Here is a 23,367-nt window from a genome sequence, read left to right on the forward strand (position 1 = left end):
GAAAGTGGTCCAGTTTCATTCTTTTGCATGTTGCTGTCCAGTTTTCCCAACACCATTTGTTGAAGAGACATTCTTTTTCCCACTGGATATTCTTTCCTGCTTTTTTGAAGATTAATTGACCATATAATTTTGTGTTCATTTCTGGGTTTTCTATTCTGTTCCATTAATCTATGTGTCTATTTTGTGTCAGTACTGTACTGTTTTGATCACTACAGCTTTGTAATATAACTTGAAGTCTGGAATTGTGATGCCTCCAGCTTTGTTTTTCTTTTTTAAGATTGCTTTGGCTATTCGTGGTCTTTTGTGGTTCCATACAAATTTTGGGATTGTTCTAGCTCTGTGAAAAATGCTGTTGGTATTTTGATAGGGATTGCATTAAATGTGTCGATTGCTTTGGGTAGCATAGACATTTTAACAATATTTGTTGGAAGGTCTGTATTTTGTTCTCTGAATACAGTGTTTTAAATCTTTCAATATAAGGTCTGTTTGTTTCCTTTTCTTGGGTAGGGGGTACAGGGTGAGAAATAGAGGAGAGAGGAAGGGAGGGAAGGGGAAGAGAAGAGAAAAGGTTTCAAGAGAAGGGAAGAGAAACAAGTTTTGATACTTAAGACAAATTGTAATATTGTTTTAATGATTATCTTTATAATTGTCAGACAAAATACTCAATCATCTGCTTTTTGAACTATTTTGAACAGTAATAAAATTCATATGTATTTTCTTCCCTTTCTTTTATCTCTCCTCCACTTCCGACTTTAGTCAATCATATTATCTTGATTAGTTTTTACTTTGGACTCTTAAAAATGTATGTTCTACTATTTGAGTCTTTAAATTCTTTTCCCTGTGTCCCTGATTCTATAGATAAAGCCATCGCTGAGCTTTCTGACATCTTTACCCTTTCCCATCCCAGTGTTTGCCAGTTGTGTTATTTCTACATTGTCAGAACATACGACACTTACATTCTATTTTGTTACTCCAATCCCCACTTCACATTTCCTTTTAGATCCAAACCTAAATATAATCAAGGCTTACAGTCACACTCTTGGCTAAAGTTTCTGCAGTTGAGTCTCAGTTGGACGAAGTTCATTTTCTGGTTGTTTCCTCAAGAAAGGTTCATGGAAACAATACTTCCTGAGTTCCTGCATATTTAAATGGTTTGCAATAGGCTTCATAATTGTCAAACAGCTTGGATGATAGAAAATTCTTGGTTTGCACTTTCCTTAAATATCTTCTAAGTGTTTCTCCATTCTCTCTTTTTTATAGAGATTTTATTTATTTATTTATTTGAGAGAGAGAGAGAGAGCACACAAGCAAAGGGAGGAGCAGAGGGAGATCATCTCCAGCAGACTCACACTGAGTGCAGAGCCTGATGTGGGGCTCGATCTCAGGACTCTGAGATCATGACCTGAGCTGAAACCAAGAGTCAGATGTTTAACCAGCTGAGCCCACCAGACACCCCTCTCCATTCTCTTCTAACGTTAAATGCTACTGGGTGAAGTCTGAGTTCAATCTGATTTTTTTTTCTCTTGTAAGTAACTTGATTTTTTTATGCTTTACTGCTCAAAGGATACTCTCTTTGAGTCAATAATTAGACTAGGCTATGTCTCATACGGTGACTGTCCTGGATCGGGTTTCCCTGGGAAGTTGTGTGAACATCCAATAAGTAGATTCAAGTCTTGTTTCATTTGAAGAAATGCTTTGAATTATGTTTTAAAATATTTGTTACTTTGAATCCATTTGGTTTCTTCAAGGACCCCAATTTTGCATATGTTGGCTTTCTTTTGATTTTCTGCTATCACGGTCATGTTCCCTTTAATTGTTTGAAACTCTATCTCTATTTCATGTAGTTGCATTTCATACTTCTACCCTTTGCTTCCTGTACAGCATTTGCTACAGTGACTTCACTCCTTTTGAGCCCCATCCAATTTGTCTTCACTCATGTGATGATGGCTTTATTTTTTTCTCTCTTTCCTGATTCTTCTGCTCCTATCTCATCACCTCTCCTTGCCTTGTCTTCTTGTATTTGAGTTCTTACATTTGTGCTTTGTAGTTTCCCTCTAGAGATCACATTGTTTTGCTAAGGTTTTTTTGGTTGTGCTTTGTCTCTAATTCATGGAGGAATGTTTGTTCATAATTCATCTCTTCCAGGCCACATTTTTCTGGTGCATGTTCTTCTGTTGACAGGATTTGCTGTTCTTTGTATCTTACAGCACGCTTGCATGGAAGCTATTCTATTTTCTTTTTCTTATAGAGTGTATGGGTTGGACTTTCCCGAATAAAGCTTTCTGTGGGAGGCTCTAAATAGGAGTGGGACAGGAGCAGCCTTCTAGAATTCTTGATCCCAAAGGACCTTTCTCTTTCTCTGTTTCCACAGAGACGGACTGCTTCCTGAAAATATTGTGTGATTCTTTATAGAACTCTGCCTCCTTGGCCTCTCTGAATCAAGCTGGGTCCACAGGGCTTCTGTGGCCAGCCCTTGAACCTCTAGTTCCTTCACCAGCCAGTGCAACAAGGGACAGGTGAGCAGCTCACCTTCGAGAAGTGTAATTTTTTTTTTTTTTGCATTTTCTAAGCCCTGCAGCCACTGGCCCCTAGACACACCTGTACTTCTTCCTGTGAGGGTTCTCCTCCTGACAGCCTATATGTATGTGTTGGAGACTATAGCATATGGAATTCCTTGGAGCTATGATTTCCATGAGGAGAAGGACACACTACCACCATGCTCATTTCCAAGTCCGATAATTTGGAGGAATTAATACTAAGCATCTGTGCTCTCCTTTGAAAGACTTTCAGCAGGATGCAGTTTGAGGCATGATGGAGGTACATTCTCCCTGCATCAATTTCCATCTCCCTTTCTGGTCCCTGCATGAATGTTCCAGCAGGTAATATGGTAAAAGACATAAGTGAAGCAAAGTAGAGAGCACATGTGTCAACCAAAAACACGCTACTTCAACTAAGGGGAAAACACACACACACACATGCAAAATGTACATGTACACACACACTTTGTGGGCCAAATAGAACATATCTGCAGGCTCCTGGTGTACCACCTCCAGTCTAAATCAGCTCTAGGGTCCTTTTCTGGTGCCTTAGAGTAAGGATCCCTATCACAATTGCGTATTATCTTGGTGGCTTTTCCAGCCCTCCACTAGTCCCTAAGGCTGTTCCTGATGATGACTTTATCCGTGTCACATGTGTTTGTGGAGAAGCCTTGTTTTTTGCCTGTATCCTACAACCTCATCTTTGGCCCTATTCCAATCTGATCTCTTTGCCTTTAACAGGTACCTCCTTACTATGTACGGCCTTAACCCAATGCAGCTCTGCGCAGGCTGGAATTGTCCTGGGCTTGTGCCGTATGCCAGGGACTCTAGTTGATTCCAGAATTAGACGTTGATCCCCACAACCCCCCAGTTCCCATGCCTGCACCCAGAGTATGGCCGCAGCTGGGTGGGGCAGCCCTAGGTGGAGAGGTGAGCAGAACGGAGAAGACCGGAGCACCATTGTGACTAAGCAACTTGGGTGGGACTAAAGGCTTCCCTTTGGGATAAGGCCTGGGAGGGGAGACCTATGCCCCAACATGTCACCTGCGGCTCTTTGCAGAGATTTCTGGGCTGCTGTGAAACTCCAACTGCTCTGGAACAAAGTTGAAATGTTGTTGGAGAGCAGCCTTGGCAGGGGTGGGGGCCAAGTGTTCTGGACACTTACCAGAAATAAACAGTCTGCAATGAAATAGATCAAGAATCCTTTCCAATTAGGACAGTTGTGTGGGGGGTTTTTTTTTGTTGTTTTTTTTTTCTTCTGAAGTAAGAAAGGGAACAAAATGCAAAAATCTGTTCTTTTCTTCCAAAAGACTTTAAGTAGCAAATAAGCAAGGTGTCAGGACTGGGAAAGCCTTCTGTCTAGGCTCTGAGTAAATGAACTTGCTTTTTGGTAAAGAGCTTGAGTTAAAATTAAACAGATACATATGCATAGCTTGCAATAGAATGATCCTGCATGTATCGCCTTAAAAAGAAATCAGAACATTTTTCTGAGTAGGGCAAGCAAAGAGAATCAGGCAACAGTCCCTCCTCCAGAAATCCATAAACAGCCCCACTCCTTCTACAGCAGAGGAAATTCGTCAGAGCAGCCCACCAAATGTCCTCGTGTTCTGAAAATAGATGGCACAGGTCTTTCTCTGGGCACTTCAGGACAAGGGCACTGGGGGTGTCCCCAGTGACAAAGGCAAAATCCATATTAAGGACTGCCCCCCCACCTCCACAGCCACCCCCACCCCCAGTGGGGTTTTCAAAGTCTGCATAAATATCTTCAGTCCCTACACCAATTATCTACGTTGGCCTGTTTTTATGTACATTTGAATCCAGTTTCAAATTCCAATTTAGATTCTGTAATCTCAAGACCTAGAATAGTGCTTGGCTCGAGTTGGTGCTCAATATATAGCTGGAGGCTGGATGAATCTCATGCCTTGCTATTGCTTCTAGTCTTTTAACTTCCTTCCGTCTCCTAATTTCAACTGTAATTGACTCTTTGAAAAGCGGACCTCGAAAGGTCAGATTGTTTTCTATATAGTTTCCATACACTTTCCCCCCCATTTTTGCCACCCTGCAGAAGGCTATCAATAACCTAAGGGAGGGCTAATGGGAGGGACTGGATAACACTCCCAATTCTTCCCTCTACTAGAAAAACAACTGTATCAAGTTTACTCAAGGGACATTGGTAGATACTAGAAACAGCCCGAAAAATGTGGATTTAGGAAGATGTCACTTTTACAATGGACTCATCATAGAGGGCAAACTGTCTAGAAAGTGCGGCAGGGGGAGATTGTCTGCCCCTGACCTCTGGCAAGATATGGAGAGTGGGCCACACCATGTCTTTTTTACTTTCACACACTCACTTTCTTATGACCAAATGCTCATTCATTGCTTCTCCAAAGAGACCACTTGAATGTCACTGTAGGGTCTGGATTGACTGAGCCCAGCAAAGGGAGGTGTTGTACACTGGCACACACAGAGCTGAGGGAGAAGGGAGGGGCCCCAGGGCTGTTGGTATGGAACATAGCTGCTTTGTCCCTAGGCATTGCCATGGAATTGGATTTTTCCCCTGAATATAGCAACACAGTCAGGCCCCAAAGAACCTTGCTACCCTAAGATCATCTGATTGACGCAGGGACTCTCAGTGCCGTATGTGTGTGTATCTTCTGTCCTTCAGCAGCCCCATCCCTGTCCCCACACCCTCCCCCACCCAGCACAGCAGCTGCATCCTTGGGCATCTGGCCTTTTTGCCCGTGGAAACACCTGCCAGGAATCATAGGCACGGGATAGCTGCCTTTCCAGCTCTCACCCTCTCGAGAACAGTTTGACTCATTTACACTTTCCTTCTGTGCTCCAGCAATTACTTTTCCCTCCCCTGACACCATCTTCATCACCCCCATGCTGCTTGTTCAGAAGTGGTTCATGGGATGGATTTCAACTGAAATCTTTGGTAAATAATGTGAAACTCTGCAGGTACCGGGAGCTGCTTCGCAGCTGGTTGCGGAAAACTAGAGATGAACTTTTTACTGCCTGAGCCACTGCAGTCACCAGCGCAGTAAACTTGAGAAGCAGTGTTCACTCTTGTCCCGGAGTAGTATTTGGGAGCTGGGTGAGACACTATTGGATAACAGAAAACATATGCTTGTCCTGCCTCTCCTTTCCCCGCACAGAGCTCCCAAAACCCTTGTAAATGTCTAAGTGATAAGAACACTAGGAGCATGTTTTGTTCTACTGAGTCAACTCTGGGTGGGCTCCTGGATGGGAGCTGGTCACCAGAAATATCAAGCCATGATTAGAAGCTTGGACTTTTCAGCTCCACCCCCAACCTTTCAGAGAGGGGAGAGGGGCTGGAAATGAAGTTAATATTAATCATGCCTACATGAGGAAACCTCTAAAAATCCTAGTAGTAGGAGGTTCGGAGAGCATCCAGGTGGATGAACACATCCACACCAGGAGGATAACTTACCCATATCCATGGGGACAGAAGCTTCTATGCTTGGGACACTTCCAGATCTGACTCCATGTATCTCTTCATCGGGCTGTACATCTATGTACTTTATTATATCCTTTAATAAACTGGTAGATACAAGTGTTTCCCTGAGCTCTGTGAGCTAATCTAGCAAATTAATCAAACCTGGGGAAGGGCCATGGGAATCCCCAATTTGTAACCAAATAGGATGGAAGTTGTGGGTAACCTGTGGACATATTACTTGCAATTGGCATCTGAAGTGCGGTGGGAGCAGGTTTGTGGGACTGAGCTCCTAATCTGTGGGATGTGATGCTATCTCCAGGTAAATGGTGTTAGAGTTGTGCCAGTCACATTGTAGGATACCCAGCTGGTGTCACAGAGAGTTGCCTTGATGTGCAGGAAACTCCCCCACACATCTGGTGTCAGGAGTATTGTGAGTGTTCTGTGTGAGTAGTAAAGGAGACACACAGGAAAGAGAAACACAGAAGGAGGTGGAGGACTGGGTTTTTCCCTACTTAGGAGACTGAACTGAGTTTTTCCTTTAGAAACACATTTGTCGTTTGCATGATGTATTCATTTCAGAGAGATCTGCCGGTAATGTTCAGAGGACTTGATTAATTTTGACCAAGTTTGGTATTTGCTTTACGTTCCATTAAATCTCCTGCCTTGAAATAAATGTTCTTAGTTAGGAATTTGCAGAAGGGATTTTTAATGGATTTCAGTGCATTTCAGGGATAATACTAAGGCAAGAGCTCTGGTTCACAGAAACTACATGCTACATATGAAGTGGTAATTTCCATTATTAAGATCCCACTCAGTGTCCTCACTGGAAGACCACTCAAGCCTTACCATGATGGGGATACAGGGCACCATTTGCTCCTCTAAGACAGAGCAACTAAACTTTTTTTACTCAGGCCCCTTCTTGTGCATGCACAAATCGCACACCGTTTCCACCTTACCCTCAAGTCCTAAAAGGTCCCCAGGTGAAAATCACTGTATCTTTTGCATATTTCCTTTGGCCAAAAAATTTCGTTGAACTTTACTTTGGGTAGTTTGTGCTGCAAAAAAAAAAAAAAAAAAAAAAAAAAAAATACTAATAGCTTTTTTTCACTTTATAATGCTAAATGGTTCTGTATTGTTAAATATGCGCTTTTTTTTTTTTTTTTTGGTATTACATGTGGCTCCTTAAGTGTCCCTGATTGGGGGTGACATATGTGGGTAGACCCCACCTTTTAGACAATCATCATTCTAAGAAATAACTTCCTAAGAAAAAACTGCTTAGTGTTTTTATCACTGGTTTTGCAAACACTTAAGCCTACACTACCTCTACTTCCTGCAGGGAGAAAAGAGGGTGAGGAGACAGTAGGGCTCCACATGGGGAAGTGGCCATGACAGCTCCATCCAGAATTGACTGGAACGATCAAGTTGGGAAAGTAATCAGCAAATTAGTTGTATCAGAACAGGAGTGAGTTGCCCATGGCCAGTGGCCACTGCAGCCTGCCCCACTGCTTCCTGCTGCCTGAGTTTCAATTTTGGACACTATGCACATATTAACATGTTAGTAGCAACCTATTCATTGTCAGTGTTCCTCACTGACATTTGTAGGAATTAGCAGTTGCTGCATCACTAGCTACATCAAAACTCAGTGGCTTAAAACAATATCTATTTACTAATACTCACAGTTGAACTAACCATGCCTTTTCTTTTCTGATGCTTGGACATCTTGGGGCCTTGCTGACCCTGGAGGGACTGCTCCTTCTAGGGTTAGCTATTTCATAGGGAGAGTAAATGTTCATGTCCCTGGCTTTCACACTTGGGCCCCTTTCCACCAGCCCTAATCACCCCAGGGTCAGGATTAGACAACTAGGGACAGTCCTTATGCCTCAGAGCCTGCTAAAATTACAACACTTTAAACAACCCTGCTTTATGTCTGCTTAACCTGCGTCAGCCAAATGGAAACCACGATAACGGCTCTTGTCACTTTTCTCTCTTCTCCCTGTCTCCTGATGACCCTGGTGCTTCCCCAAGAGGCCCTCTGTGGGGTGGGTTGGTGTGCCCCCTTTCCTTGGGATCTGTAAGAATAACAGACTATCTTTTCAATGGTTTCAGTTGAAATCCATCCCATGAACCACTTCTGAACAAGCAGCAAGGAGGTGATGATCTCTTGGCCTTACCATACCCGAATCATAATAAAACCCATACATATTTTTTTTAATTTTATTATGTTATGTTAATCACCATACATTACATCATTAGTTTTTGATGTAGTGTTCCATGATTCATTGTTTGTGAATAAAACCCATATTTTAAAACTACAGTCTACGGGTCAGCTAGGTAGCTCTTCTGGACTTAGGGCATCTGTGGTCACCTATGGGTCCAGCAGGCAGCTCTGTTGGTCTTCACTGTGCTGCCTCGTTTGGGGGCTGTCTGCTTTACAACTATGAACTTGTGGGATGTCCACGACTGGGCATCCAGGCTCTCCCTCCTATGATCTCTCACTCCCCAGCAGGCAGGCCTGGGCTTGTCACAGGGCAGAGGTGGGGATCCAGGTGAGTAGAAGTGGGCGGGACCTCTTCCAGCCTGCAGTGGAAGGAACACACATCACTTTCCCTGCACTCGATTGTCTGAAGCAAGTCACAGAGCAGCCCAGGTTTGTGGGGGAAAGAAATAGACTACCTTTTGCTGGAAGATACTGCGAGGTCATGTTGCAAGTGATGTGGATACAGAAAACAGTGGAGAAAATGGAGACATTTCCTAGCCCCTCTACCACAACATTGTTCTGCTCAAAGGAGCAATTATCCAAAACATGTTTTTCCCCATGGACATAATAAAGGTATGTATATTTTAAATTAAAAGAGAAAAAGAAAAGGTGGCCTGTGTGTGGATAGTTCACTATTCTAATAAGACTAGAATTAGATGGAATTCCAGTCTCTCAGTGGAATAACATAAACATGAATAATTGGGACAAAATATGGTACCTGGTACCCTTGTTAAAATGCAGATTCCTGGCCCCAGAAAATCCAATTCAGTAAAGCCCAGGATAAGGTCCAAGAGTCTGCATGTTAGCAAGCTCCTCCGGGGACTTGGTGCTGGTGATTCTAACAACCTTGCTTTGAAAAATGTTGGTGTTCCATGTTCCTAGCAGCACTATTTATAACAGCTAAAACATGGAAACAACCTGAGTGTCCATTGATGGATAGATGGGTAAAGAAGATGTGGTATATATGTACAATGGAATATTATTCAGCCATAAAAAAACAAGGAACTCCTACCATTTCTGACAACATGGATAGATCTAGAGGGCAATTATGCTAAGTGACATATGTCAGACAGAGAGACAAATACTGTATGATCTCACTTTTGTGTGGAATCTTAAAATAAAAACAACAAAACAAAAAAATCACAAAAAAATCAAACACATAGAAAAAGAGATCAGACTTTTGGTTACTGGAGGTGAGGACCAGGGGGAGGGAGAATTGCAAGAAGGTGGTCAAAGGTACAAACTTCTGGTTATGAGATAACTAAGTACGAGGGATGCAATGTGTGACAGGCTGACTATAGCAAACACTGCTGTATGATATATAAGAAAGTTAAGGGAGTAGATCCTCAGAGTTCTCATCACAACAGAAAAATGTTTTCCCTTATTCTTTTCGTCTTCCTTTTCTTTTCATTGAATCTATATGAGAAGATAGATGTTAGCTAAACCTATTGTGATAATCATTTCACAATATATGTCAATCAAACCATCCTGCCATAGGCCTTAAGTTTATATAGTGATATATGTCGATTATTTCTCAATAAAACTGGAAAAGATTTTTTAATGCTGGTATCAAAAAACTGTGTGTATGTGTATGTAGAGCAGTAATATCACCTCTGTTTTACAAAAAGGAAGCTAAGGCTCTGAGTCTTAGATCTGTTTAGTGGCCTGTGCAAGTTCACACAGAAGATTAATTGCAGAGCTGGGATAGGTACTCAAATCTCTTGACCCTTGATCTATGAGGTATGGTCTGAGAGGTGCAGAGAGCCCCCATTCCCCTTAGAACCACCCCCACCTTGGGCTTGCTGCAGTGCCTAAGCTTCCTGTCAGTCACAATTGGTCTCCTCTGCAGTATCAGTAAGATCACTCTGCCCCTTCCAAACCCTGTAAGGAGGCTAGAATTACTCAGACACTGGTGAAGTTGGAGGTGAGGGGAATGGGGACAAACATATTAAAACCTACTGGCCTAAAAAACTCACACTTTCGCTTGAATTGATGTACTGTATTGGTTGCTTACTCCTAGCTTAGTCCTGGGGGAGCTTTATTCATCCCTTGAGAAGCAAACAATTAAAAGAGAGCAAGAAAGGATAAAGAATGAGGAGGAAGGAGAACACTTCTATGATCATTCCCCTCTCCATAGGTGGCTTCCTAGTAGTCCAGTGGGCAGCGATGATGATGGTGATGATGATGATGTTGATGATGGTGGTGGTGGCAGCCATATTTACAGATGGAGAAACAAGGACTTACAGATGCTTACCCACACCTCCTAGTAGAGACCTGGATCCTGTCTCTTTGGGCCTCCTCCTGGAAAATGGCCATTTAACAGCCATCCCCAAATTGCGTCGATTTGGTGTGATTCTTCAGAACCCTGGAAGAGATATTGATGGTCTCCTCTGAAGGAAGAGTAAAGTAAGAAATTACCCCACTTTTAAGATAAATTAAGTCTTTAAGCTTGATGTGCAAAATGACACCTAGGACATACACCCAGCTAGGAATTTATGAGAGTACAGTTCTACCCCCAACAGCCCTTGGAGGCAACAAAATGTTATTAGGACGACAGGGATGCACCCTGTGCCTGTCTGTCCAGAATTTTAACTGCCAGTGTCCAGTCACACCTCAGACAGATGAAGAGAGTAATCCTCATCAGTTTGCCATTGGCACTGCCCCTGGGTTATCCCTCAGGACTCTGTGGTCACCACAGATGGCATATCTGTCAGGTTCTCAAGAGAAACAGAACCAATAGGATGTGTGTATATTATTATCTCTCTGTAGATGATGGATGGATGGATGGATGGATGGGTAGTAGGGGAGAGAGATAGGGAGATTTCAGATATTGGCTCACACGATTGTGGGGGCTGGCAAGTCCAAATTTTGCCAGGCAGGCTGGCTGGCTGGCTGGAGACCTAGGGAAGAGCTGGTGTTGCTGTTTAATCTGAAAGCTGTCATCTGGCAGAATTCCTGGACCTCCAGGACAAGACTGGATGAGGTCCACACCCATTATTGAAGGTAATCTGCTTTACTCAGAGTCTACTGATGTGAATGTTAATCTCATCTAAAAATGCCTTCACAGCATCATCTAGTCTCATGTGTGTCCAAAAACTGGATACCATGGCCTAGCCAAGGTGACACATAAAATTAATGATCACAGCTGGGCAGGGAAGTACCCAGAAATGGGGCTGGGGATCTGTGTTTACAAACAGGTTTGTTGCTGAGCTGGACTTGATGGGAGGAAAACAAGACAGAGGTGCAGCCACAGTGTTCCTGCTTCTGACCTTGGTCAGAGTCAGGGTCAAGAGCTGGTGTGGCCTCCTGGGGAGAAAGCTGATTCTTTCCAACTGTGTTTGAGCAAACTGGCTTCTTGCTACAGGTATGAGAGGAGGTGGCTCTGCTGACAGAGCTGTGTTACTCCATGAAGCACATCTTGCCCCAGACCCCACTTGTGTGTGCCACATACCCCATCCTCCTGGTAGCACCACCAGCAAACAGGTGTGAGCACACACACCACCTCCCAGAGAAACCCACAAAGGGCCTTAGAGTGACCAGAGTTCTGGATTGATCTGCACCCATACACTCTGAGGGTTGTGCACTCAGCCAACTTGATCCCCGTGAGCCATGGTCCTAGGATGTGATGGAAGAGCTGGGGCAAGTCCAGCAGGCAAGTCAAGCACTTTGAAACCATGGGAAATATTAGAGCGCTGCATAAAATAGGAAAGTGGTTCTCTCTAATGGGCTTCCATCGCAAAGACCCAAAGGTGGGTGGGGAACTGTAGAGGAGGCAGGGGTTTGGGAGGAGACTTGTTGCCAGCACGTCTGGGGAGAAGAAGAGAGGGGTAGGTGAGGAAGGAAGGAGAGCTAGAGGAGGAGGGGAGCTACTGACCCACAGCAGCAGTAAACTCTGGTCCTAGTCTCTAGAATAGGAGAAAGAATGACCTGGAGATGGGTCATTCAGAGCTCTGGTGATCAGGGCAGCATGAAGATGGCTGCTTAACTGGGGCCAACACAGAGGCACTAGACGTCATTAGCTGGATATTCCTGGTAAAAGTCATGTATTTTTAGCCTTGATTATCTGAATAACTTGCTTGAGTAGTTCTAACCTGAGGTAAAATTTGATCGGAAAAGAGAGAAAAGTAAAAACCTGGAGTGGGAACTCTGGACAGCAGGGCTGGCCTGGGGCAATCTCAGAAGTTGGCATCTGATCTTAGGCGTCATTCTATGGCTTTCCCCCAGGCCCCGTGCTCAGAGCCCCTGTCTGCAACTGCCCTTCCCACTCAGTGTCCCTGCACCCTCCTCATCGAGGACCTACTGCAGACAGGCCACTGAACCCTCACACAGTCCAACAAAGTGACGATGCTATCTCACAGTCATTGTGCTCTTACCATTGCCTGGCACTCACCTGAGGGTTTAAAACCTCTCATCTCATTTGGGAATTAAGAGTTGCACCCTCCAGGCCTGGAGATGTGACACACAAGCTAGTGATTCCAACCTCCCTCTCCCTCAGAGGCTGATGGTAGTTCCCTTTTTGCTGTTTCTAACAAAATACTGAGCTGGTAAAGCCCAGAGGACCTTAGTGCTGACCTCATCTACCCCCTTCATTGTACATGAGAGGAAACTGAGGTCCAAGGAAGCTATACAAACTATGTAAGGTTGCACAACTGGTTGGTGGCAGGGTCAGGATTAGAACTCAGATGACCTCACTCCTAGGTTCACTAAGATTTCTCCTTGTGAGAGCTGATCCATTTACACTGTGGTGTTAGTGACTAATAGTGGCTTAATCCTGCCATCCTGAAGTATCTTAAGTTTTACTGAGAAAGGAAACTGTCAACCACTAGCCAAGTAGGGCATAAGAGGGTGAGTTAAAGGAGGTTAAAATTAGGAATTAAAGGAAAACATTCTTGGTTCTCCTCATTTCATACCACATAGGCTGTCAGCTTGGCTGTTTACTTAATAGGCTTGACTTGCATAATAATTCACCCACCATACCACCTTAGGGTCTGGCTGGAATGATACACTCTTATAATCCTTGACATGGAAGGGAACTTGGAGATCATCTTATTATGGAATGGCAAACACAGGGCACTCTGCCATGCATCTCCCTCCCATACTTCTGCAAGGCAGACTAATCCTCCCAGATCCTTTGCTCCTCTTTCGTCTATGCCCATCACTGCTGAGAAGGGACTGATTCTGAATCCTTTTCAATCAAGAGTTGTACGAATGGATTACAATTGATTAAGGCATTGATAATCAAAGTGTGATCTGTGGACCCTCAGCAGTGGCATCACCCTGGAGCTGTTTAGCAAGGCAAAACATCAATCAACCTCACTCCAGAGCTACCAAATCAAAATCTGCATTTTTATAAGTTTCTAGGCAATCCACATGCACACTGAGCTTTGCGAAGCATGGGGTTTCTTCCCCTGATAAAACAGAGAGAATATGCTTAGAGTGGTGGAACAAATATTCTTTAGAGGTGGAAGTGTAAGGGATGGAAAGGTCATGAGACTGAAGCCAGACCCTCTGAATTAACCCTGTCACTATTAGGTGACTTGGAGTAAGTCACATGAACAAGGCCATTAGACTGAAAACTCTGTGACCGAGTTCATGTCTAATTCACCTCTGAAACCCTGGTACCTAGAATGTGTAGGAGCTCAGTAAATGCTAAGGAAGAGAATTACCAGTGGGCTTCTGTTTCCTCCCTTACAACTGAAGGTGTACCAAAGAATGGCTTCCAGTCCTCACACCCATGTGTCCAAAACACACTGACTCATGTCCTGGCTTAACTAACATGAGACAAGTGGGTTAGCAGAGAGCTAGCAAGAAGGGTGAGTTTCTGCCCATGAGAACTTCTTGTGAGTGTAGACTCTAGGCTGGGAATCCGTGGATTGGGGATACTGGCCTTTCTGCTGCTCAGCCCCAGAAACCTTGGTCAGGCCCAGCCAGCTTTCTGTGACCCTCTCTTTCTTGTTCCAGGCCTCCATACCTTCTCTCAGCTTTTCTACCACACCCTGGACTCTCTAGCTTCTTCTTTCCTCTCCTCCAGACTGGATATGTTAAAGACAGTTTCCCTAACACCTCACTTCTCTGCCACCCATTCCATCAAGTGCCAGAATACCTTTTTGGGGGCTCTCCACAGGCAAACTGAGACTGGGGGTTACACAAAGCCCATGGAGTTCCCATAATGCCCCCAGAGGCCTTTAATCTCCAATCCCCCTTTGCACTCTTCACCTCCCACCCCTTCCCAGACTAAGGAGGCCATCTTGCCGGAATAGCCTTCTTTTTTTTTTTTTTTTAAGATTTTATTTATTTATTTGACAGAGAGAGACACAGCGAGAGAGGGAACACAAGCAGGGGGAGTGGCAGAGGGAGAAGCAGGCTTCCCGCTGAGCAGGGAGCCCGATGCGGGGCTCGATCCCAGGACCCTGGGACCATGACCTGAGCCGAAGGCAGACGCTTAACGTCTGAGGCACCCAGGCGCCCCTGGAATAGCCTTCTTAGATGATTTGCAGCACTCAGCTCACTAGCCCCCATCTGGAGCCCAAGTGAGCAGCCCTAGGTCTTTGAAAATCTGCCTCTCAAGGGGACCCAACAGAAGACAGAAGGAGAAGAAGGAGGAGGAGGAAGAGGATGTGCGGATAAGTGGGGGGGGAGGGGGGGGAAAGGGAGGGGGAGGAGAAGAAGAGAAGGGAAGAGACAAAGACAAAGAAAGAGCCAGAAAAGAGACAGAGACACCCTTAGCTGCTTGAGGGTCTTTAGCCTGATGTAGTTAGTATCTGACATCTCTACAATACCTCCTACCCTCTTCCAGAGACCACCATTGGGTCTTCTCCGTGGGCCTAGGACTCAGCAGCCTCACCAACCCACCAGGATAAATTCTCCCCAGTGTTTTGGTAAAACAAGGCTGCTGGCTTCTTGGGATTCTCAGGCACACCAGTCACAGATTGACTTGATAGAAGGATATTTTACCTTATGCACGAGTTGGGTGCTTAAACCAGTATTTGAAAAGTGTTGTAATGCTTTTGTTGTGAGGGAAAAAATGAGGTATATAAGAATAGGCACTGCAAATACATGTATTCCCCAAGTAACCTGTTAAATTCAAAACATTTAGCAAATAAAGCAACCAATCAGAACAGATTCTTGGCCATAAACTTGCAGAACTGGGAAGGCTGCCCTGAAGGCTGGGTTCCTATCAGCTCTGCTTAGAACCCTTAGGTGTCATTTACATGCTAATTATCTTGACTGCCAGTTCTAAATATCAGCATTTCCGAGGCCCCGAATGTGAAATGACCAAGAATTCTGAGCTGACAGAAGGCATGTGTAGTTACCAGGTTGAGCCAAAGACCTGTCTCCAGGACAATATTCTCTCATTGGCAATCCAGGGAATTGGACTGTTCCAATGTGACTGGATGGCTTATTGAGATAGTCATTCAGTTTTATTACTGTGCCAATCAAGTTAATTTTCTCCTTTGACTCCGTATTTGGAAAAACAGCCAGGCCTTTGAGTCCTGGAGGTCTCTGATGCCCTTGGCAAAGGAGAGAAGGATCCAGACTTTAATTTCTAAATCCTAGTTTAGATTTAACTCAGAGCTGTGAGGCTCATTATCTGAAAAGGGAATGTTTCCAGTGAATGAAAGACAGAGGGCAGAGGTAATGGCTCATCCTTAGAGGGTGGGATTAGGTAGGGTATTGGGAAGCGGGGAGGGCAGGTGGCCCACATGTGCTGGAGACTGGAGCTCCAGTTATTCAGAGTGCTCATGAGGAAGGATGGCTTCTTGGAATGCCAGGGGAGGCTGGACTCTGGCGTCTTGTTACTCAATATGTTGTTCATGACCAGCCATGTCAGCATCACCTGGGAGCTCATCAGAAATCCAGACCCACTGGATCCAAAGTTGTATTTTAGCAGGATTGTCAAGTGATTTCTGTGCATATTGGAGTTTGAGAAGTACTTCTCTAGGTTCTACTGCTTGGGAGCCTCAGAGGGGAGGCCCAACAAACTTGGCACAAAGGAAGAGAGTGGGGTTGCAACACTGGAACACTCCCCACTGGCCTTGGACAAGATACTTCAGGGACAGCAGTCATAAGCCTTCCCCCAATTTTCTGGATGCTGTAAGCACCAGTGTTTCCAAACAACCCACCGAGTGGGGTGGGGAGGGGAGGACCTCCAAAATACAACTGAGATGGAATTTCCCACCATCCCTAAAGGTGATGGCTTGAAGCAGAGTTGGTGAATCTACAAAATGTAAGGAAATCTGATGTGTCTTTCACCTGAGTGCTGTGGAGGAAATTTAGAGCCTTCACTTGATTAAATGGATTTCCTGACAAGCTGTGTGTGAAATACCTACTCCCTATCATCACCACACACAATAGATTTTAATTCTTATTGTTGAAAATTTACCAAAACATGTGTAACTGATCAGTTTTTGCTGCATAACAAACTCAAGATCTCAGTGGCTTATAACCACAAATGCTGCTTTTCTTTGCCCATGGACTTCAGGCTCTCTGTGGCTCTGCAGGAATCAGTTGGACTTGACCCCAAGCCACAGTTTGAGCTTACGTCTATTCCACGTGTCTCCTCATTGCAGTACCAGGAGCTCCCCAAGGCACATTCCTCTCATTGCAGATAGCAGATGGCAGAAGCAAAGCATCCAAGCCAAACTACACAGGCATTTAAAGCCTCTGCTTAGCATCACATATGCTCACATTTTATTGGCTGAAGCAAGTCACGTGGCCAAGTCCAGGGAGGTTGTGGATGTATATTCCACCTACTCTATTGAGAAGCAGTGCAAGGCCATGTGGCAAAAGAAGTCAGAGGGTGAGAAATGGGAATAGAAATCCAATTTTGCACAACACATTAGCCCATTTTCCTGCCTTGGTAAACCTAATGAACCTGTATAAAGCTGTCTAGGTTGATGATGGCTCTGACCAGCCAGGGACTCTCCAGGACCAAGAATGTAAGCAGGCACAGAGATGGCTGCTTCTTCATAGAATGCTGAGGCTGTTATTTTAAATATACCCTGCTCATTTCTTATGAACCTGATCTGAAGGCAGCAAAAAAACAAAAAACAGTTAACTTAGGGAATACTTTGTGTGGTCTGGTTAGTCAAGATTTCCTTAATTGAATACAAATTAACTTTTTAAATTTTATTTTTATTATGTTATGTTAGTCACCATACAGTACTTCATTCGTTTTTGATGTAGTGTTCCATGATTCATTATTTGCATTTAACACCCAGTGCTCATTGTAATATGTGCTCTCCTTAACTTTATTTTTTAATTTAATGATTATAAATTTTAAAGAATATTTAGTACAAATTCAGTATGTGGTTTTTTGTAGAAAAATTTCAAAGAAATAGTATATGGTATAGTAATAACATCAAGAATGATGACAAAATTGATTCAATGCTTAGTATGTGCCAGACACATTTAATCCTCAACCAATCCTATGAGTTAAGTTATATTAGTATCCCAATTTTACAAATAAACAAACTGAAGCCTAAGTACTAGTTAATTATTTTTCTCAGGGTCATACAGCCAGCCAGAAACATGAAACATTCTTGAACTGCACATCTCTTAGCTTTATTGTTCTTGTCTATGAAATGAAAATAATAAACCCTACCCTGATATTATTACTGATAAAGGTAATATCTACAGCAGCCAGGTATATTGTACACTTTCTATAAAAGATACCTACTTTAAAGGACCACAGCTTCTTGATCTGTAACAGGAAGGCAATCCCTGAGGCCCTTCCTCGCTGTAGGAAGTAGGCTTAACTATTCTGGTAATCAACTCCAGAGAGGGCATAATAGCAGATAATCAAGTTATTAATTTCTTCCAAGCTTCTTTCCAAATTACTAAATGAGGACTTGAAAACAATATTAAGGCAGGGTTGAAGATTTTTTAAGAAGTATTGTGCTTTCATCTCTTTCCTGTGGTAGGAGGGGGAGATTCAAAACAGAGGGTGGAGGGAGAACTGCAAATTGGGGTTGAGCTTGTATCAATCTTTTCCTGGGAGCTAGCTGGTGGAAGGCTGGGGAATAGAGACCTAATAGCCTCAAAAAGCCCACATACCAGAGAAATCAGTCATCACCTTATATTTTGTATCTGGACTAAAGATGCCATTCCTGTTGCAAATCCATTTTATAATCCCTAAAGACATGTAAAATCAAAAGACCATGAAAGAATTTTATTAGCAAATTGAGAAGTCGTAAGAATCAATAGAACATGCTTCCTTGTGAAATGTGTGGTTTGTTTTTTTTTAAGATTTTATTTATTTACTTGACAGAGAGAGACACAGTGAGAGAGGGAATGCAAGCAGGGGGAGTGGGAGAGGGAGAAGCAGGCCTCCCGCAGAGCAGGGAGCCCGATGTGGGGCTCGATCCCAGGACCCTAAGATCATGACCCGAGCCAAAGGCAGACACTTAACAACCGAGCCACCCAGGCGACCCTGGAATGTGTTTAAAAAAGAATCAATCACAGACCCCATAGCCATTGAAAGGATAATAAACAAGTATGGACAACTCCACATACAGAAGTTCAACAACTTAGTTGGAATGGGCCAATTCCTTGAAATCCACAAAGAATCTAAACTCACCCAAGATGAAATAGTTAACCTGAATAGTCCTAGAACTATAAAACCAGTTAAATGTATAATTAAAAACTTTCCAAAAAAGAAATCTCTAGGCCAAGATAGTTTCACTGGCAAATTGTACCAAACATATAATAAAATCAAACATACACAATCCATTCCAGGATGTAGAGGAATGAAAATGTATCAGCTAGTTTTTTGAGGTCGGCTTTACCCTGATATCAAAATCAGGACAAAGTGTGCAAAAATTAAAACTACAGATGAACATCTCTCATGAATTTAGATGCAGAAATACTCAACAAAATATTACCAAATTGGATCTAGGAATATATAAAAGGAATCATACACTATGACCAAGTGGGATTTATTCTAGGCATAAGAGCATTCAAACAAATAATTTAAATTTATCTACTATATCAATAAGCTAAGAAGAAATATATGATCATCTAAATTGAAATAGAAAAAGCTTTTGACAAACTCCCAAACCAACTCATGATAAAAACTCTCAGCAGGTTAGGAAGAGGAATCACTTCAACCTGATAAAGAGCATGAACAAAACCCTTCAGCTAACATCATAGTTAGTGGGGAAAGACTGAATGCCTTCCCCCTAAAATTGGGAACAAGTCAAGCCAGTGATGTCTACTTTCACCACACTTATTCAACATGCTACTGGAAGTTCTAGGCTCTGCAATAAGATAAGAAATAAAAATAAAAAGCATATATAATAGAAAGAAAGACATAAAACTTGCCCTACTTGCAGATAACATGATTATCTACATAGAAAATCCCAAGTAATCTACCAAGAACTATAAATAATAAGTGAGTGCATTAGTCTACTAGTGCTGCTGCCATAAGAAAATACCACAGCCTGGGTGGTTTAAACTACAAAATTTACTTTCTCAAAGTTCTGGAGGCTGGAAGTCCAAGATCAAGATTTTGACAAGGTTGATTTCTGGCTTGCAGACTGTCAGCCTTTTCCTTGCGTCCTCACGTTTCTTTTGTGTGCAGGTTCCTGTGTGCATTTCTCTTCCTCTTCTTATAAGGACACCATTCTTACTGCATTAGCGCTCCACCCTTATGACCTCATTTAATCTTAATTACCTCCTAAAAGGCCCTACCTCCAAGTACACTCACACTGGGGATTAGGGCTTCAACATGAATTTTGAAGGGAGAGAATTCAGTCCATAACACTGAATTTAGTCACATTCTAGAATACAAAGTCAAAACACAAAAATCTGTCATATTTCTAAATACTAGTAGTGAATAATTGAAAAAAAAGGGTACCATGTAAAATAACTCCCCTCAAAAGGAAATATGTAGGTTTAATTCTAACAAAATATACATAGAATCTATGTGCTGAAACTCTGAAATGCTGATGAAATGAATCAAAGAGGACCTAAATATATGTAGAGTCATACCATGTTCATGGATTGGAAGATTCAACATAGGAAAAATGTCAGTTTTCCCCCAAATTGACCCATGGATTCGAGGCAATTCAACCAAACTCCTAGCAGAATTTTTATAGATATTTGACAAGCTGATTCCAAAATCAATATGAAAGGCAAAGAAACTAGCATAGTCAAAAGAATATTGGCCTTAGAAGAATCCCGCTATTCAATTTTAAGATTTACTTCAAAATAACCAAGACAGTGTGGTATTGGCAGAGAGAGAGATACATAGATCCAAACACAATAGACATAGACACAAATATGAATGGCTGATTTTTGCCAAAATGCAAATGCAATTCAGTGGATATATGATAGTATGTTTAACAAATGGTATTGGCATTCATACAAACAAAAAAGTGAACTTCAATCTAAACCTTACACGTTATACAAAAATTAACTCAAAATGGATCATAGATCCTAATAGAAAAAGAAAGAAAGAAAGAAAGAAAGAAAGAAAGAAAGAAGAAAGAAAGAAAGAAAGAAAGAAAGAAAGAAAGAAAGAAAGAAAGAGAAAAGAAAGAAAGAAAGAAAGAAAAGAAAGAAGAAAGAAGAAAGAAAGAAAGAAAGAAAGAAGAAAGAAAGAAAGAAAAAAGAAAGAAAGAAAGAAAGAAAGAAAGAAAGGAAGAAAGAAAGAAAGAAAGAAAGAAAGAAGAAAGAAAAAAAGAAAGAAAATATACAACTCTAAAACTTTTCGAGGAAAATGTAGAATATCTCTGTGACCTGAGGTTAGGCAAAGAGTTCTTAGACATGATAGCAAAAGCCCAATTCATAAAAGAAAAAAATTGATAATTTGGACTTAATCAAAACTGAAAGCTTTTGTTCTGTGAAAGATTGTTAAAGAATGAAAACACAAGCTAAAAACTTGGAGGAAACATTTGCAAATCATGTATCTAACAAAAGGCTTCTATCCAAAATATGTTAAAAAACTGTCTTACTCAACAAACAACCCCAGTGGAAAAATTGGCAAAAGACTTAAACAGACCCTTCACCAGAGAGAGTATATGGATGGCAAATAAGCACATGAAAGATGTTCAATATCATTAGCCAGTAGAGATATGTAAATGCAAACTATACTGAAATATCACTACGTACCTATCACAATGGCTGAAATAAGAAATACTAACAGTGCCAGGACCTGGTGAAGATTCAGCAGTACAGAAGTCCTGTGTACATTGCTAGTTGAAATGTGCAGCCGGTCTAGAACAGTTTGGCAGTTTCTTATAAAAAATAAATATACACATGTCATCTCACCCAGCAATCCCATTTTTAGGTATTTGCCCTGGAAAAATGAAAATTTATGTTCATTCAGAACCCTGTCCACAAATGTTTAAAGCTATTCTATGAATAATTACCAAACACTGGAAACAATCTAAATGTCCTTCAGTGGGTAGATGGATAAACAAAGTGGGACATCTATACATTAAGAAGCAAGAAACTATTGATACACAGAACAATGGGGATAAATCTCAAAGGCATTATGCTGAGTGAGAGGAGCCAGTCTGGAAAGGTTACATACTATATGATTCCATTTATACAAGATTTGAAATTCTCAAAAAGAAGTATAGTGAGAGAGAGCAAATAAGTGTTCATCAGGGGTTAAGAGTGGAGAAGAGGGTGTAACTGAGGCGAGGCAGTCTAAGAGAGCTTTTTGGGTAATGGAACTATTCTGTATCTTGATTGTGGTGGAGGTTACACTACTCCGTTGCTGTGCTTAAAGCCATGGACCTGTCCATACAAAAAAAAAGTCAATTTTGATGTATATTAATTTTAAAAAGTCATATTTCTTGGGGGGACAGATTTTTTTAATTAGAAGAAATAAATACACATTATGGCAGAAATTATTATTGTCCCCTAATATCCATCCTCCCTTTCTTCCTTTTAATAATGGACTTCTCTCTGTTTGTGGGTGTTGGGAGGGCAGATGGCTGCCCAGAGACTGGTTTCCCAGCCTCCCTTGCAGCTAGATGTAGCCCTGTAACTGGGTTTTGCCAAGTGAGATAAGAGTACCTCCTTGAAAAAAAGGCAATTTATGCCCTCCCTTTACTTCTTCCTCTTCTCCTGGAGGTGGTGCTGATGAGCTACTCTCGACCACAAAGATGAGGCCAACTGGAGCAGGCACCTTAGACCAATGTGGGGCCAGCTGGGAACCTGGGTGATCTCATGGAGTGGAGCCCAACTTTCTGCCCTAGACTGGTAGGTAAGAGAAAAAGAAACTTTGAACTAATGTAGGATAATTCATTTTGCAGTCTCTTTGTTAGACCAGTTCAATCCTTACCAATAATTAATACACATTATTCACTGTAGAAAAATATAAAGGGTAAAATAAAAGTCATCCAGAGTCTTACCCTCCGAGACACACCTTGATCTCACCTTGGCCCTTTCGATATGCTGGTAGGGTATCATTAAAAAAAGAAATCTTCCAAAGATAATGAGCTTATCTGGTATTGTGTAGATTTCTTGAAGAATCCTGTATTTGGGAGGGGGGATATAGGGATAAAATTCCCCCTTGGATTTCAATACCCACCCCCCTTCCCAGGAAATACCACTGCCTGGAGATTGTGCCATTAACACATTACTACTCAGGGTCAGAGTGAAACCAGGTTTATAACCAGTTCTTGAGGAGGACATATTCCTGTAGTACCTCGAGTGAGAGAAATTAGTTCAAAATCCTTAAGAGCTTGGTCTTCGGAGCGGGAAAGTCATGGGTTCAAGGCCTAATTCTACTTCTTATTTATGTGTGTAACCTTGAGCAGGTGTCTTAACTTCTCAGAATTTCAGTTTCCTCTGCTCTAAAATGGGAATGAATAATAGTACCTCCCGTATGGGGTTGTTATATGAATTGTGATGATAGACATAAAGTTATAGCACTGGGCCTATCACATAATAAGTTCTCAGAAATGGGGGCCTATTCGATTATTCATACACCACATGTTGAGGACCTACAATATGCCAGGCACATCTCTAGGCACTGGGGAGATAGCAGTGAGTGACACAATAAAAGATCCTTGCTTTCTTGGATCTTACTTTCCAGTGGAGGAGACAGGCAATAAACAAAATTTTTTAAATGATAGTAGATCTGATGAAATTAACAT

The sequence above is a fragment of the Zalophus californianus genome, chromosome 8 (genome assembly GCF_009762305.2).
Source record: "Zalophus californianus isolate mZalCal1 chromosome 8, mZalCal1.pri.v2, whole genome shotgun sequence".
NCBI classification, from domain to species: Eukaryota; Metazoa; Chordata; class Mammalia; order Carnivora; family Otariidae; genus Zalophus; species Zalophus californianus.